The sequence below is a fragment of the Somniosus microcephalus genome, chromosome 16 (genome assembly GCF_052327205.1).
Source record: "Somniosus microcephalus isolate GS21.2 chromosome 16, FLI_Smic_1.0, whole genome shotgun sequence".
NCBI classification, from domain to species: domain Eukaryota; kingdom Metazoa; phylum Chordata; class Chondrichthyes; order Squaliformes; family Somniosidae; genus Somniosus; species Somniosus microcephalus.
The window spans coordinates 24566196-24581582 of NC_141002.1; the positions used below are offsets into that span (position 1 = coordinate 24566196).

Below are 15387 nucleotides of genomic sequence, written 5' to 3' on the forward strand. Positions count from 1 at the left end.
AATATCGGGTAGGCTATACTCCTATGGTGTGTGGAGGATTCATGCCATTCAAAGAAGGAAGAAGTAGATAATTATCTTTTTAACCCCTATCCCTCCTCCCTTGCATTGCTCAATGGGTTGTTCCACTATGCTGTGTTTAATTGAATCATGCGATCATGGCTGATCATCCAAATTGAGTACCCTGTCCCTGCTTTCTCCCCATATCCCATGATCCCTTTAGGCTTAAGAAATATATCCAACCCCTTCTTGAATATAGTTAATGAATTGGCCTCCACTGCCTTCTGTGGTAGAGAATTCCACAGGTTCACCACTCTCTGGGTGAAGAAATTCCTCCTCATTTCTGTCCTAAATGGCTTACCCCTTATCCTTAGACTGTGACCCCTGGTTCTGGACTCCCCGACCATCGGGAACATCCTTCCTGCATCTAGTCTGTTCAGTCCTGTCAGAATTTTATACGTTTCAATGAGATCCCCTCTCATTCTTCTAAACTCCAGGAAGTATAAGACCAATCGACCCAATCTCTCCTCATACATCATTCCTGCCATCCCAGGTATCAGCCTGGTGAATCTTCGCTGAACTCCCTCCATGGTAAGAACATCCTTCCTCAGATAAGGTGACCAAAACTGCACACAATACTCAAGGTGTGGTCTCACCAAGGCCCTGTACAACTACAGCAAGGCATCCTTGTTCCTGTACTCGAACCCTCTCGCTACGAAGGCCAACATACCATTTGCCTTCGTAACCGCCTGCTGCACCTGCATGCTTACCTTCAGCGACTGGTGCACAAGGACACCCAGGTCTCGTTGCACTTTCCCTTCTCCCAATCTATTGCCATTCAGATAAGCTGCCTTCCTGTTTTTGACACCAAAGTGGATAACCTCGCATTTATCCACGTTATATTGCATCTGCCATGCTTCTGCCCAATCACCCAACCTGTCTAAATCATACTGGAGTTTCTCTGCATCCTCCTCACAGCACACACGCCCACCCAGCTTTGTGTCGTTTGCAAACTTGGAGATATTACAGCCTAGTTCTCTTGTCTAGATCATTAATATATATTGTGAATAGCTGGGGTCCAAGGACCGATCCCTGCGGCACCCCACTAGTCACTGGCTGACACTCGGAAAAAGACCTGTTTATTCCAACTCTTTGCTTTCTGTCTGCCAACCAGTTCTCTATCCAAGTCAATACCTTGCCCCCAATCCCATGTGCCTTAACTTTACACGCTAATCTCTTATTCGGGACCTTATCGAAAGCCTTTTGAAAGTCCAAATACACCACATCCACTGGTTCTCCCTTATCTATTTTACCAGTTACATCCTCAAAAAATTCCAGTAGATTAGTCAAGCACGATTTACCTTTTGTAAATCCATGTTGACTTTGTCCGATCCTGTCACTGTTTTCCAAGTGCTCTGCTATTACATCTTTTATAATGGACTCTAGCATTTTCCCCACTACCGATGTCAGGCTTACCGGTCTGTAATTCCCCGTTTTCTCTCTACCACCTTTTTTGAATAGTGGGATAACTTTAACTACCCTCCAATCCATGGGTACTGTTCCAGATTCCATCGAATGTTGGAAGATGATCAGCAATGCATCTACTATTTCTAGGGCCACTTCCTTAAGTACCCTAGGGTGTAGATTATCAGGCCCTGGGGATTTATCGGCCTTCAATCCCGTCAATTTCCCTAACACCATTTCCCTACAAATACTGATTTCTTTCAGTTCCTCCCTTTCATCAGACCCTATGTTCCCCGACATCTCTGGGAGGTTATTTGTGTCCTCCTTTGTGAAGACAGGACCAAAATATGTATTTAATTGGTCTGCCATTTCTTTGTTTCCCATTATAAATTCCCCTGATTCTGACTGCAAGGGACCTACGCTTGACTCTACCAATCTTTTTCTCTTCACATACCTGTAAAAGCTTTTACAGTCAGTTTTTATGTTCCCTGCAAGCTTACTCTCATATTCTATTTTCCCCTTCTTAATCAATCCCTTTGTCCTCCTTTGCTGAATCCTAAACTGCTCCCAATCCTCAGGTTTACTGTTTTTTCTGGCCAATTTATATGTCCTCTCCTTGGATCTTATGCTATCCCTAATTTCCCTTGTTAGCCACGGTTGAGTCACCTTTTTTGTTTTATTTTTATGCCAAACTGGGATGAACAAATTCTGTAGTTCATCCATGCAGTCTTTGAATGTTTGCCATTGCCTATCCACCGTCAACCCTTTGAGTGCCATTCCCCAATCAATCCTACCCAACTCGCGCCTCAGCATCGTAGTTTCCTTTATTTAAATTCAGGACCCTAGTCTCTGAGTTAACTACTTCATTCTCCATATTAATGAAGAATTCTATCATATTATGATCGCTCTGACCCAAGGGGCCTCGTACAACAAGATTGCTAATTGACCCGTTCTCATTACATAATACCCAGTCTAAGATGGCCTGATCTCTAGTTGGTTCCTCGACATATTGGTCCAGGAAACCATCCCGTAAACACTCCAGGAATTCCTCCTCCACAGTATTGTAACTAATTTGGTTAGCCCAATCTATATGTAGATTAAAGTCACCCATGATGACTGCTGTGCCCTTATTGCACGCTTCTCTAATTTCCCTTTTAATGCCATCCCCAACCTCCGCATTACTGTTTGGAGGTTTATATACCACTCCCACTAACGTTTCCTGCCCCTTGGTATTTCTCAGTTCTACCCATACAGATTCCACATCATCAGTGCTAATATCCTTCCTTACAATTGTGTTAATCCCCTCTTTAACCAGCAATGCTACCCCACCTCCCTTTCCTTTTTGCCTATCTTTCCTGAATATTGAATACCCCTGGATGTTGAGTTCCCAGCCTTGGCCACCCTGGACCATGTTTCCGTAATCCCAATCAAATCATATTCGTTTACCTCTATTTGTGCAGCTAATTCATCCACCTTATTACGAATGCTCTTCGCATTAGGACACAAAGCGTTCAGGCTTGTTTTTTTAACGCTCTTAGCCCTTTCAGAATTATTATTTACTGTGGCCATGTTTGATTTAAACCGTTGATTTCCCTGACTGCCACTTTTGTTTTTCTCCTTCCTATCTTGCTTTTATCCTTGTTTCCCTTTCCTCTGTCTCCCTGCTCAGGTTCCCAACCCCCTGCCATTTTAGTTTAAACCCTCCCCCAGAGCACTAGCAAACACTCCCCCTAGGACATCGGTCCCGGCCCTGCCCAGGTGCAAACCGTCCGGTTTGTACTGGTCCCACCTCCGCCAGAACCGGTTCCAATGTCCCCGGAATTTGAATCCCTCCCCCTTGCACCATTCCTCTAGCCACGTATTCATCTGAAATATCCTTCTATTTCTACTCTGACTAGCAAGTGACACTGGTAGCAATCCTGAGATTACTACCTTTTGAGGTCCTATTTTTAAAATTACTTCCTAACTCCCTGTATTCAGCTTTTAGGACTTCATCCCGTTTTTTACCTATATTGTTGGTACCTATATGCACCACGACAACTGGCTGTTCACCCTCCCCTTCCAAAATGTTCTGCAACTGCTCTGAGACATCCTTGACCCTTGCACCAGGGAGGCAACACACCATCCTGGAGTCTCGTTTGCGACCGCAGAAACGCCTATCTATTCCCCTTACAATTGAATCCCCTATTACTATAGCTCTACCCCTCTTTTTCCTCCCATCCTGTGCAGCAGAACCACTCCTGGTGCCAGGAAGTTGGATGCTGCTGCCTTCCTCTGATAAGCCATCCCCCTCAACAGTATCCTAAGTGGTATATCTGTTTGAGAGGGGGATGTCCACAGGGGACTCCTGCACTACCTGCCTGCGCCTACTACTCTGCCTGTTGGTCACCCATTCCCTTTCTGCCTGTGCAACCTTTGCCTGCAGTGTGACCAACTGCTTAAACGTGATATCCACGACATCCTCAGCATCGCAAATGGTTCAGTATGTATCCAATCGCAGCTCCAGCGCCGCAATGCGGTCTGCCAGTAGCTGCAGCTGGATACACTTCCTGCACACATGGTCGCCAGGGACACAGGAAGTGTCCCTGAGTTACCACATAGCACAGGAGGAGCATACCACCGGGCCGAGCTCTCCTGCCATGACTTACCCTTTAATTAATTCAAATTAAATTAAATCAAATCAATCCCACCAATTACACTACAGTTAAATGATATAATTAAGGGCCCTGGCTTACCAACAGTCGACTCTACACCACAGAGAGCTTAGAAACTGTAAACCACAGAGTTTAAGTTTAAAAAAGAGAGAAATACTCACCAACCAATCACTTACCTGCTTTCTGGTGACGTCACACTTCGGTTACTTTTTACTTCTCTCCCTCCCTCCAAGATTGGCAAGCCTACCTGGTCCTCGCCGCCGCTTTTAAGCCTCGCCGCCGCCTGGTTCCTTGCAGTTCCGCCACCGCCGCTCTGAGGCCTACTTGGTCCTTGCCGCCGCTTTTAAGCCTCGCCGCCGCCTGGTTCCTTGCAGGTCCGCCGCCGCCGCTCTGAGGCCTACCTGGTCCTCGCCGCCGCCTGGTTCCTTGCAGTTCCGCCACTGCCGCTCTGAGGCCTACTTGGTCCTCGCCGCCGCTTTTAAGCCTCGCCGCCGCCTGGTTCCTTGCAGGTCCGCCACCGCTGCCGCTCTGAAATACATAAAACTCGCGATTTAAAAAAATACGTCTTTTTGTGCATGAGCGGGATAAAATCTGTGATTTGCGCATGCATAAATCCCGAGATTTAGGCATTTCTGGATTCAGGAGGCAAGTGAAAATTACTTTGCCGACTAAATTATGTAAGTGTAAGTTCGTTCGTTCGTAAAAGAAATGGCAACGAGGTAAAACCTTTGTGAAAACAGCTGACCGGGTAGCTTGACACGATGGTGAACATTTATACCTCCGCGTCGCAGTCTTTAACTTCTAGGGTTAGCTCAATGACACTGCTTCTTGAAATTTGATGGTGTAATTTGAAGCTGCTTTTCCATTGGCTTCTTTATCTCATTTCTGCAGAGTTCTGTTTGGTTCTACATTCCCTTATCACTGTCAAGGACATGTCCTGTGGGGGAAACCAGCTGTGGTGGTTTCAAAACAATCTCGATCATAGGAATTAGGGATGTTGGATAACTGAGTTCACGAGATACTAACGGATGAGGGATGAAATTTCAGGTTTGTTCACAGCCAAATCCTGCTTACCTTGCTCAGCAAGAAAGGAGAGAGCGAAAACCAGGAACTACAGGCCAGTTAGCCTTACATCAGTCATCAGGAAAATGCTGGAATCCATTATTAAGGAAGTGGTATCAGGGCATTTAGAAAATCATAATATGATTAGGCAGAGTCAAGATGGTTTTATGAAAGGGAAATCGTGTTTAACAAATTTATTAGAGTTTTTTGAGGCTATAACTAGCAAGGTCGATGAGGGGAACCAGTGGATGTAGTATATTTGGATTTCCAAAAGACACATAAAAGGTTACTATGCAAGATATGGGGTTGGGGGTACAGGAAACTTTGGTTTATCCGGAGGTTATATGTCCGGAATACTCGATCTAATGGCAAAAATCAGGAGCCGTTTTCTATAAGTTTTTTTAGTTCTCGTTGCTTTTTTTTTCCTAGTCAGGCACTGCAAGGTCTGTAGCTATAGCAACAGCTTCAGCTAGAGACGCTTGCAGCTGCAGCCGACTGTTTTGAAGCTGTTGCTAAGCAACAGGGTTTGTTGATTCACACGGAGCTTTTCAGTTCTGTATGTTTCAACATTAACGCTGGTATGTCCGGCACTTTTGATGGTACGGCAGCAGCTCGGTCCCGTCAGTGCCAGATATCTCAAAGTTTCCTGTAATATATTAGCAGGGATAGAGGATTGGTTAATGGACAGAAAGCAGAGTAGGGATAAATAGGTCATTTTCAGGTTGGCAGGCTGTAACTAGTGGGGTGCCGCAAGGATCAGTGCTTGGGTAAATATAAATTTACAATTTATATTAATGACTTGGATGAAGGGACCAAGTGTAGTATAATGTATCCAAGTTTGCTGATGATGTAAAGCTAGTTGGAAAAGTAAGCTGTGAGGAGGACAAAAAGAGCCTACAAAGGGATATAGTGGGCAATAGGGTGGCAGATGATATATCATGTAGGGAAATGTGAGGTTATTCACTTTGGTAGGAAGAATAGAAAAACAGAATATTTTTTAAATGGTGAGAAACTTTTAAATATTGGTGTTGAGAGAGACTTAGGTGTCCTTGTACAGGAAACGCAGAGAGCATGCAGGTACAGCAAGCAATTAGGAAGGCAAATGGCATGTTGGCCTTCATTGCAAGGGGGTTGGAGTACATAACATAAGAAATAGGAGCAGGAATAGGCCACTTGGCCCCTCGAGTCTGCTCCGCCATTCAATAAGATCATGGCTGATCTTGGGCTCAAAGCCACTTCCCTGCCCGCTCCCCATAACCCTTCACTCCCTTATCTTGCAAAAATCTGTCTATCTCCACCTTAAATGTATTTACTGACCCAGCCTCTACAGCTCTCTGGGGCATAGAATTCCACAGATTTACGACCCTCCGAGAAGAAATTCCTCCTCATCTCGGTTCTAAAAGGGCGACCTCTTATTCTGAAACTATGCCCCCGAGTTCTAGATTTCCCCACGAAGGGAAACGTCCTCTCTTGTCGAGCCCCCTCGGTATCTTCTATGTTTCAATAAGATCACCTCTCATTCTTCTAAATTCCAATGAGTGTAGGCCCAACCTGCTCAACCTTTCTTCATAAGTCAACCCCCTCATCTCTGGAATTAACCTAGTGAATCGTCTCTGAACTGCCTCCAATGCAAGTATATCCTTCCTTGAATAAGGAGACCCAAAACTGTATGCAGTACTCAAGGTGTGGTCTCACCAATACCCTGTACAGTTGTAGCAGGATTTCCCTGCTTTTATACTCCAACCCCTTGCAATAAAGGCCAACATTCCATTTGCCTTTTTGATTACTTGCTGTACCTGCATGCTAACCTTTTGTGTTTCATGCACAAGGACCCCCAGGTCCCTCTGAACTGTAGCATTTTGTAACACCTCTCCATTTAAATAATAATTTGCTTTTTTTATTTTTCCTGCCAAAGTGGATAACCTCACACTTTCCCACATTATACTCTATCTGCCAAATGTTTGCCCACTCACTTAGCCTGTCTATATCCCTTTGCAGATTCTGAGTCCTCTGCACAACTTGCTTTCCCACCCATCTTTGTATCATCCGCAAACTTGGCTACATTACACTCAGTCCCTTCATCCAAGTCATTTATGTAGATTGTAACTAGTTGAGGCCCCAGCACCGATCCCTGTGGCACCCCACTAGTTATTGTTTGCCAACCGGAAAATGACCCATATACCCCGACTCTCTGCTTTCTGTAGTTAGCCAATTCTCTAACCATGCTAATATATTACCCCCAACTCCGTGAGCTCTTATCTTATGCAGTAACCTTTTATGTGGCACCTTATCGAATGCCTTCTGGAAATCCAAATACACCACATTCACTGGCTCACCTTTGTCCACCCTGCTCGTTACCTCCTCAAAGAACTCCAGCAAATTTGTGAAACATGATTTCCCTTTCATAAAACCATGCTGACTCTGCTTGACTACAGTATGATTTTCCAAATGCCTTGCTACTGCTTCCTTAATGAAAGATGCCAGCATTTTCCCAACGACAGATGTTAGGCTAACTGGTCTATAGTTTCATAGAAACATAGAAGATAGGAGCAGGAGTAGGCCATTCGGCCCCTCAAGCCTGCTCCACCATTCAATGAGATCATGGCTGATCATCCAAATTCAGTACCCTGTCCCTGCTTTCTCCCCATATCCCTTTAGCCTTAAGAAATATATCCAACTCCTTCTTGAATATATTTAATGAATTGGCCTCTACTGCCTTCTGTGGTAGAGAATTCCACAGGTTCACCACTCTCTGGGTGAAGAAATTCCTCCTCATTTCTGTCCTAAATGGCTTACCCCTTAGCCTTAGACCGTGACCCCTGGTACTGGACTCACCCCGCCATCGGGAACATCCTTCCTGCATCTAGTCTGTCCAGTCCTGTCAGAATTTTATAAGTTTCAATGAGATCCCCTCTCTAAACTCCAGCGAGTATAAGGCCAATCCACCCAATCTCTCCTCATACGTCATTCCTGCCATCCCAGGTATCAGCCTGGTGAATCTTCGCTGCACCTCCCTCCATGGCAAGAACATCCTTTCTCAGATAAGGCGACCAAAACTGCACACAATACTCAAGGTGTGGTCTCGCCAAGGCCCTGTACAACTGCAGCAAGACATCCTTGTTCCTGTACTCAAACCCTCTCGCTTCGAAGGCCAACATACCATTTGCCTTCTTAACCACCTGCATGCTTACCTTCAGCGACTGGTGCACAAGGACACCCAGGTCTCGTTGCACTTCCCCTTCTTCCAATCTATTGCCATTCAGATAATAATCTGCCTTCCTGTTTTTGACACCAAAGTGGATAACCTCGCATTTATCCACGTTATATTGCATCTGCCATGCTTCTGCCCAATCACCCAACCTGTCCAAATTCCTGCTTTCTGTCTCCCTCCTTTCTTAAATAGGGGTGTTACATTTGCAGTTTTCCAATCCGCTGGAACCTCTCCAGAGTCCAAGGAATTTTGGTATATTGCAACTAATGCATCCACTATCTCTGCAGCCACTTCTTTTAAGACCCTGGGATGCAGGCCATCTGATCCAGGGGACTTGTCGTCTTTTAGTCCCATTATTTTCCCAAGTACTTTTTCCTTAGTGATAGTGATTGTCTTTAGTTTCCCCCTCCCTGTGGCCCCTTGATTATCCATTGTTGGGATGTTGTTAGTGTCTTCTACCGTGAGGACAGATACAAAATATTTGTTCAGAGTCTCTGGCGTTTCCCCGTTCCCCATTATTAATTCCCCATTCTCATCCTCTAAGGGACCAACGTTTACTTTAGCTACTCTCTTCCTTTTTATATACCTGTAGAAGCTCTTACTATCTGTTTTAATATTTCTTGCCAGTTTACTGTCATAATTCATCTTCGCATAGGGTACTCACGTGTAGCCCCAACGAAAGTGCCGGTTTCGCGGGAAACCGGCACTTCCGTTCCCCTGAAAGAAGGGGTTGAGAGGTGGAACGCGTGCGCCGGAGAGGCAGCGCGGGCGCATCGAACTTACGTTTTTTTCCCAGTTTTTCCGGGAGGGTAAGTCTCCAGCAGTTACACTTTTAAAAAGCAGATTTATTATTTTTAAATACTTTAAAGAAAAGTAAGTTTATTTTTAGCCCCATTAGAAAATGTAATTAATTTTTTCAAAAATTTAAATTATTGTTTAAAATAGTTATTTCATGTAATTTATAGTTATTTAAAAATGTGATAGTTTTTTAAAAATGTATTTGAAGTTTTAGTGATGTTTTGGGGCTTACAGTATTTATAGGTTTGACAGCTCTTCCTGTCAAACTTATGAATGAAGCATTCCCTGCTACCATTGGCTCTCCATGGCCCACGTGATTCCAGGGGACGCATCGAACTAACTGCGCCCCTGGGATAAGCAAGCACTGTGCGCCGGCAGTTGGAGGAGGCCCAGGATCGGAATCCCACGCGGGCCCACAGCTCAACGGCTGCCGCGCTAGGTAAGTGCAGGTCGGGGGCTTGCACCCGCGGGAAGCCCCCGAACCGAATTGAAACATAAGATTCTGAGGGGAATTGACAGGGTAGATGCTGAGAGGTTGTTCCCCTAGCTGGAGAGTCTAGAACTAGGGGGCATAGTCTCAGGATAAGGGCTCGGCTATTTGAGACAGAGATGAGACATTTCTTCACTCAGAGGGTTGTGAACCTTTGGAATACTCTACCCCGAAGGGCAGTGGATGCTGAATCGTTGAGTATATTCAAGGCTGAGATAGATAGATTTTTGGACTCGTGGGGAATCAAGGGATATGGAGATCAGGTGGGAAAGTGGAGTTGAGGTCAAAGATCAGCCATAATCTTACTGAATGGTGGAGCTCGAGGGGCCATATGGCCTACTCCTGCTCCTAATTCTTATGGAATGGTTACAGCACAGAAGGAGGCCATTCGTGCCAGCTCTCTGCAAGAGCACTTCAGCTAGTCCCACTCCCCCACCCTTTCCCCATAGCCCTGCAGATATTTTTCCTTTAGGTACTTATCCGATTCCCTTTTGAAAGCCACAATTGAATCTGCCTCCACCACCCTTTCAGGCAGTGCATTCTAGATCCTAACCACTCGCTGCGTAAAAAACCTTTTCCTCATGTCGCCTTTGGTTCTTCTGCCAATCACCTTAAATCTGTGTCCTCTGGTTCTCGACCCTTCCACCAATGGGAACAGTTTCTCTCTATCTACTCTGTCTCGACCCCTCACGATTTTGAACACCTCTATCAAATTTCCTCAAGAACCAGTGTTTTATGAAGGTTCATCATAACTTCCTTCCATAACTCTATTTATGAAGCCCAGGATTCCTTAAGCTTTTTTAACCACTCAACCTGCCCTGCCACCTTCAACGATTTGTGCACATATACCCCCAGGTCTCTCTGTTCATGCACCCCCTTTAGAATGATTTCTATAATTCTAATTCTTATGTTCTTATGTTTGTGAATTGAGCAACACATTGATTTTTCCATTCTAAAAATTATCAGAATTTAAACAAAATATTATCACTTAAAGAGCAAAGTCCTTGAAACAGCAGTGAGGGACAGCTAATCTGGCAGTTGTTAGCACCACGCTCTGCTGCTCCTAGGTGAATATTTCTCACTTATTTTGACCATATCACGTGCATCATCTCCCAGCAGGGACTTCACCTTACTATTTAATCATGAGGGAGATCCGTGATATTCCCTGATCCATAAAGTCTGCTGAGCAAAACCGCAGAACATCGATTCACCTTCGCGATTTAACCCTGATTGTTTGCTTTCCAAATATGACCTTTCTTTGATCCCCTTGAACACAGGAACCCACTTTCAATGGATTATTTCTGCCTGTATTTATCCCGATAGCTTCAGTCCCATCCCATACCAGATGCTTTCCCAATTCTTTTTGAAGAGGCTAATTGACACATTAACATAATCACTTTCGCTGTGTGCAAATTGCAGAATTGCCAACTCTTGCGATTTAATCGCGAGACACGCGATTTTTAAATAAAAATTCACCCAATTCGCGATCTCTCGATTCACCTCAGAAAACTCATGATTTTTTTATCTCTGTAATAAACTTCGTCATGATTGGCAGCAGTGGACACATGGGTTAGGCAGGAGTTCTCAACCTGGGGGGGTGGGGCGAAGATTTCAGGGGGTCTGTGAGTTAACTTATCCCATATTACTATCTCCCACGATTGCCATTGTTTTTTCTCCTCCCCGCTCCCATTGGAATAGTCCAGATACTGTGCATGTGCACTCATGTTGGACACACACGACACCATTGCAGCGTGCTTTATTGGGCGAGTTGAACGGTTGAGCTTCTTTTGGGATAATTTATCTCATTGCCCTGGTGTCAAACTTTATTCCTTAATCAACGCCACCAAAAACAGATTAAATGGTCAATGATGTAACTATTGTTTGCGGGACCTTGCTATGCGCAAATTAGCTGCTTAGTAACAGTGACTACACTTCAAAAGTAATAGCTGTGAAGCACTTTGGGGCATCTTAAGATCATGAAAGGCACTCTATATAAATTCAAGTTTGCCCGTTCTTTTTTTAGTCGTATTTTCACGGGATTGTGTGCTTTGAGCACATGTGGGGAAATCCTCAACTGGTGGCAATGTTGACAGTTAATCTAGGCTGCTTTTTGTCATTGTTAGCAATGCAGCAGGTTTCTCCAGAATAGAGGACATTTGACTCCTGTTACTTCATCTTTTCAGAAGAGGTAGAATGATTCTACCCAGATTTGGATTTCACACCCATGAACAAACTTCTCAAATGTGGGAAGTTTCAGATGGGCCAAACCCACTTCTGGCTGCAATATCTCGCATGTATCCGTACTTAGACAACTGATCGCCAAAGACCCCTATTGACAGGTCGCTTGGATGGCAAACAGCTTATGCACACAGCTAGTCTGCAGTTGTAGAAGGCCCATCACTATATGACTTCTTATTGAGCCTAGCAGCTTAGGGAGCTGTTATTTCATGTTAATTTAATCATTGACCAGTCAAGGTTAATATATTTCAACATTAATTCAGTCTCTTGATACTGTGGTAATTCCAGGACCACAGTTTAGTTATCGGGATAATATGAAGTCTAAATTAAATCATGTTGAATCAGGTACTTGTGGCTAAAGATGCCAGGCAAAACTCATGACGGTGATAGTTCTTTTTCCTTTCTGTGATACGTAGTAAGTAACCTCTACTTTTCAAAAAGAACTTTATACTTTTCAAAAATGTTATGCCATGCCTTATTGCATCAGTATAATTGGTCATGTACATTTTCTTTGTTGTGTACTGAGCAGAATTAGGTTACTGAAGCACAGAAAATAGTCTAATTTCAAATATTCTTGTTTAACAAATTGTGCTTTATTTTGATAATCACTCATTACTTTTAAATGGTTGAACCAGGGACCTTCCTGGTCTGTATGGCTCATTTACCAGCTGAGTTACCAGGGAATTGTGTATCAGTTTTACTGGTAATCACATTAGCCCATGACTAATAGGTGATTGTAGAGTTTGAGACCACTGCATCAGATTATTTTTCGAATCTGTGCCAACATAGACTGTACTGGCACTGTCATAACTCTTTATATTATGATGCTCTCACAGCTGCCAACACTGAAGAATGGTAACTTGGCGAGGGTGCCAGAGAGCAGCCAGCTCCCATGGAATTGTATCTCAGCATGAGTCAGTGTCTTCCAGAGAGCAGGGGAGAGAATTTGGATGGGGAAGTAGTGATGTGTGGGTGAAGCAGAAAGTTTGAGAGACAAAATTTGCAGCGCGCTGTTGAAACTGTAAATCACTTAATCAGTTGACTGAGCTGGAGGTTCCTCTCAAAAGTGAGAAATTAAGATTGGAATACTTAACTTTAAAAGTTGTTTAGTTTGTTGACAACTATACCGTACCCAGATATGCCATGGTTAAACAGTTCAGTCTTTTCAGAAGAGAAGTAATAAACATTCCTAAAATACTGCAATGTCCACTCTATCTTGTCTAGACATCAGATTGGCGCTGGTGCATTGACTACAGATCCATTCTTTCTGGACAGCTACTCAAACTTTGCATGTGCAGGCTTTATTAAAATAACTATGCATACTTTGTACCACTAAGAGCCTATTATTATAAGGAACAAATCGAAAGCAGCTATTCATATGCCAACATTTACCTTGGCACATTATCAAGCCAAGGGAAACTGAATATAACTGTCAGTCATAGCCAGTCTCTAGTATTTTGGTTGCCAGAGAAATGTAGGTTTAAAAGACAAGTATCTGCAGATTGTATAGTGGGAAAGCAGTTGTTTGTTGATGGTACTTACACTTAGAACCCCTTTCAGCAATGGCTTACTTTAAATTATAGAACTATTCTGCATAATGGTATGACAACAAATTTATTTTTTGGTGTTTTGGGACTTTTTAATACTTGTTTTTCATATGTTTCCAAGGGGATTTTTCAGGAATTCGTAGCCAAATTGACTCTTATTTCCTCCTCCATTTTTTTTACCTTTACTCTTTTTTCTGGAGGTGATGCCTCACACTAAGATGTGCTTCCCCAGGTGCTGGAGGAACTCCAACATGGCTCAAATTGCAGTTCTTCATCTGAGTGATAGTGGGAGATTTTACTGTAAGGAGCATGGCCTGAACATGTTCTCGCACATCCACATACACACACGTTCATGCAGGGCAACTGTATTGGAGAAGTATCTCTGCGCTCCTCCAATTCTGACCTCTTGCGCATCCCTGATTTTAATTGCTCCACCATTAGCGGCAGTGCCTTCAGCTGACAAGGTCCTAACCTCTGGAATTCCCTCCCTAAGCCTCTCCGCCTCTCTACCTCGCTCTCCTCCTTTTAAGATGCTTCTTAAAACTTACCTCTTTGACCAAGCTTTTGATCACCTGTCCTAATAGCTCCTTATGTGGCTTGGTGTCAAGTTTTGTTTGTTAACGCTCCTGTGAAGCGCCTTGGGACATTTTACTAAGTTACAGGTGCTATATAAATGCAAGTTGTTGTTGGAGAAGGAGCCTTGCACAGTTATTTGTCGCCTTCCCAGACCAATTGTAGCACATCTCCATGCTTCCCAGTCTCTGGCTCAGTACCACACCACACAGTGCACTTACTCACTAAGTCATCAGTAGGGCTCCTATTGATTTAATTTGTATAGACATTTTATTCAGCTTTTTGACGTACAAAGTGAAAATTTGAACGCAAAATGAGGACTCCACACAGACTTTTCTAGCTCCTCAAAAAAGATGGCAGAGTAATATTCATACATTACAAAAATGGGCACCTATGTTTAGGTTTATGTAATTTATTTCATCAACAACTATGCGATTTGAGCTGTTTTGATAATAAACATGCATTTTGATTGTCAACACTGGCCACAGAAAGGTAATTCCATCATATTCTTCATTTAAAAAAAAAAGTTTTGAAAGATGCAATCCATACTTTTAAACCTCGTCTGAAACCTAGCTTTTGTAAAAAGCAATCTTGATAGATGCCCATCTTTTCTGTCATCTTTGACTTTTATGAGGCAACACCATTGTTGTCCACGTAGGTTGTTCTTTGCCTAAGCAGTCACCATACTTATCCACCTCGCCACTTTTGCAGAACCTGCAGTATTGGGCTTGTAGTCATTTAGGATTAATACAGAAAATACATCCATAAAGAAATGATACAGATTCCTGAACAGTTAATGGCCTGGTGTGGTTATGTGTAAAGACTAGATTTAAGCTTAGACTGTAATTAGTTGTATCAACTTTTCAAATTGCAACAGCCACTACAGTGAGAGATTTCTAATGTTCTAAGATATGAGTTATTCCCTCTATTAATGCTTTGTGATCTGAACAGCATTTTTAGATTCTGCACTGTGGGAGTACCTTCACCACACGGACTGCAGCGGTTCAAGAAGGTGGCTCACCACCACCTTCTCGAGGGCAATTAGGGATGGGCAATAAATGCTGGCCTTGCCAGCGACGCCCACATCTCATAAACGAATTTTTAAAAAGTGTGATTTCCAGCATCTTTCTATCTTATTCTTGTCACGTTTTTGTGTCCATGTTTTCCATTATAAATACCCATGTCCACATTTATAATGGTAACAGCCTATGCAAATGTGTTATGCTGTAATTGCACAATCTGACCATCGGATTACACTGTGGAGCAAATTTATAAACTTTCTCCCTTCGCTTTGTTGCCATCTTGTTTTTTCTTCAATTGATATGTCCTGTGAGTTAAATGGCTTTTAAACCT

The 15387-nt window shown here is 43.4% G+C and overlaps 1 protein-coding gene across 5 annotated transcripts in view; it reads left to right on the forward strand.

Annotated features, from left to right (window-relative positions):
• pphln1 (periphilin 1) overlaps positions 1 to 15387 on the forward strand; it is a 258281-nt gene that overhangs the window by 158647 nt on the left and 84247 nt on the right. The window lies entirely within an intron of this gene.